The sequence below is a fragment of the Nicotiana sylvestris genome, chromosome 1 (assembly GCF_000393655.2).
Source record: "Nicotiana sylvestris chromosome 1, ASM39365v2, whole genome shotgun sequence".
Classification (NCBI taxonomy): Eukaryota; Viridiplantae; Streptophyta; class Magnoliopsida; order Solanales; family Solanaceae; genus Nicotiana; species Nicotiana sylvestris.
In genome coordinates, this window is record NC_091057.1 from 121,206,318 (window position 1) to 121,210,033 (window position 3,716).

Genomic DNA, 3,716 nt, shown 5'->3' on the forward strand with positions numbered 1-3,716 from the left:
TCGTGCAGCTCATGAGGCATGCGGATACGACCCTCTTACGCCCGACGGGGATGAAATCAACTCTTATGATGTGAACCGTCTTACCTCTGACTCTTGGTATGAAGATGCTTATCCTGTCGGGGATGATGTGTAATTTTTGGTTTGTACTTATTTTTGCTTCATGTCACGACCCAGATTTGCCACCCCCGGGAGTCATGATGGTGCCTACTAGTGAAAGTTAGGCAAGCCGACCACTTACACCAATTATCTTTTTCCCATTTTTAATTTCTTTAACAAGTGTGAATCAACAGTTATAAACAACGAAAATTTAAAGCAAGCGGAAGAAAACGATAAAACATTTGAATAAATATCCAATGCAACATCTTAAGCAAAATCTACCCAGAACTAGTGTCACACTTCACAGACAGTCTAGAATTTATTACAAACAAGGTCTGAAAGATAGCTAATACACTGTTTCTGAAATAAGTATATGAAACAAGATGAAGGGATAGAGGGAGAAGCCAGGGCCTGCGGACGCCTGCAGGACTACCTCGGAATCTCCAACTGGACTGAAGGCACCCACCCAAGCTAAGGTCCGAATACTGCTGCTCCGGGATCTGCACACAGTGCAGAATGTAGTATCAGCACAACCGACCTCATGTGCTGGTAAGTGCCTAGCCTAACCTCGGCGAAGTAGTGATGAGGTTAGGACTAGACTACCAAAGAAACCTGTACAGTTAAATTATATACAGCGGAAAAGAAGAACAATAATGTACAGTTAAGTATGGGAGGGGGTAACATGCTGCGGGGAAACATCAATTAAGAATAGAAAGATAGTGGTTAAATACAAGGAACACCCTATCTCAATTATCAGCAAGAATCAGGGATCAAACAAGTGCACGGCATCACCCTTCATGCTTTTACTCTCGTCCTCACCAAAAGAATCAATATAAATTGCACGGCATCAACCTTCGTGCTTTTACTCTTGTCCTCACCATATAATCAATATAATCGGCATGGAATTATACATCATGCGGCACGGCATCACCTTCGTGTTTTCCACTTTTTCTCACAAAATCATGCACGGCATCACCCTTCGTGCTTTAATACTCCCTCACCAAAACAATGCACGGCATCACCCTTCGTGCTTTAACACTCTTCCTCACCCAAACAACAATCACAAACAATAAGGCAAGGATATAAGTAAGATTGAAATGAAATCTCGGTAAGGGAATAATAGTTCAACAATCAAATCCCAGCAAGGGAGATAGCATTAAAAGCAACAATATCCCAGCAAGGGAGACAATATAATAATTCTCCTCTCTTTTTCACTTTTAATTCACAACTCACTTCACAACTTGAGCCAATGCTCTATAAAGTTCAAATGCCAATTATACTTCCACATATTCATTGTACAACTTGAGCCAACGCTCTTCGATTCTCAAATACCACTATTTCCTCCACAAACTCTACTCAACAATAGAAATCATCACAAAAGGCATGAATAATACAAACGGAGTCATAATAATCATAATACAAGACTCACAGGCATGCTGGACACCAATGCATAGACACTTGTCACCATGCCTATACGTCCTGCTCAGCAAATATCACATAGCACATAGAACTCGACTCCTAATCCCTCAAGCTAAGGTTAGACCAAACACTTACCTCGATGCCACGAACACAATTCAAGTCTCAACTATCGTTTTACCTCTTGATTCCACCACCAATTCACCCGTATCTAGCCACAAGTTACTTAATTACATCAATAAATGCTAATTAAATCAATTCTAATGCATAAAAATAAGTTTTCTAAAGTTTTCCCCAAAAAGTCAAAAAATCGCCGTCGGGCCCGTATGATCAAAACCCGAGGTTCGAACTAAAATCCGATTACCCATTCCCCCACGAACCCAAATATATAATTTGTTTTGAAATCGGACCTCAAATCGAGGTCCAAATCCCCAAAATTTGAAAAACCTAGGTTCTACCCAAAACAACTTGTGAGCACGTAATTTTTTCCCTACATGAAATACTCCCGTAAATTCAAAACAAAGTAATTTTGTTTCATTATTTGCAATTTTGTGGATTTTGTGGCATTTGCTGTTAATTATTTGCATTTTTTGTCTGTGCATTTCGTTTGTTAATTAATGAAAAATACAAAATATGTTGCATTTGCATTTAGGATTTAATTTTTGCATGTTTGAAATAATTAGTAATTTAGTGTTTATAAAACTGGAAAATCACAAAAAATAGTTCATTTTTGCATTCTCATTTTAATTTCTCGAATTTTGTTAGCTTTCTTAAGTTGGTATTTAATTAGTACGGTAATTATTTTTAGAGATTAACTAGTTTAATTTGATAGGATAATATTAGTTTTAATAATTTAGGATTTATTTCTAATTTTGGAAAGAAAAGAAATTTGGAAACTGAAAAAAGAATAAAAGATTCAAAAAACTAAGGGAAATTCGATTTGGGCCATTTATGTAAACCCTCCTTCAGCCCAATTGCCCTTTCCCCCTCGTACCCGCCCAATTTTGGCCCAAATCCACCTATACCCGGTCCAGATCCCCCTTTCAGGCGAAACGACGCCATTTCGACCATTGCCAATCTGAGCCGTTGATCCTCACTTGATCTAACAGCTCGGAACTAAAGCTGGGGGGGTATATATATATATGTCCGAATACAACCCCCCCCCCTCAGTTCATCGTCCCCAACACCCCAACTTCAGAACCCTACCCCCCAAACCCTAGTAGCCGCCCCAGAATTCCCCACCGTCCGGTGGCGGTGGCGGCATCCAATTGCCACCAAATTAACACCCTGAACTCCTTTCCACCTCCCCATCCCAAATCTCCACACAGTTCCTCTTGAATCCCCTTCCATCGCCTCGAATCTCAGATCTGAGGTTAGCACCGGAATAAAATTCCCAAATCCACCCAAAATCACACCATGCAACCCCTCATCTCCTTCCGGCCTTAAATACATGTTGGTTTCATCTCAAAATGGCCCGTTAGTGGTAGAGTAGAGGTCCGGATAGCCAAGTTTCTCCTTGGGATTCTTTTCCGGCTTAGCAAGGTCAAGTGAACCTAATACCATCATTAATCGTTTGTCTTTTTTTAAGGACAACCGATTAATGACTGTCAAAGGTTCACTGTCTCCTCCAAGGTTGTTCGAGTTCATGCGGTTCTTGCCGAAGCAGGTTTGGGATAATTTCCCTTTGCATCGATTGGTTTCTGTTGATCTCTTCTGTTTGTTTGCTTGGTTTGTTTTACAGCTTTTCAGAATTTTCATCTCTTGATTAATTGCATTATGTTCTGATTGTGAGATTGTTAGTTAGCTTGTTTGCGTAGTTGTCGATGACAATCGGCTTCGTAAGTTTTGCATTTAATTTGGTTTCAATTCATGAGATTTTCTTTTTTTCCGCTGGGTTTTATGTCACATTTTGTGAATTAATTTTGGAACTGAGTCAAGTATAGTTCATCGTTCGCATTAATTCTTGTTTCAAAAATATTTTCTGAATTCATGTTTATGTGTGAAGGGTATTCAAGCCAGTTTCTCATAATTTCAATAGTTGTTTTGGATTTCAATTTGTTTGAAAGTGTCAGCCCGTTTGTTTACTGTTATTGAGATTGTGAGCATTCAGAATTTAAGGGGGTAAGTGAATAATGGGGAATTTTAGGGGGTAATTTGGAGATTGTTTAAACTTAAAGAATCTTTAATAACTGATGGGAAGCTTC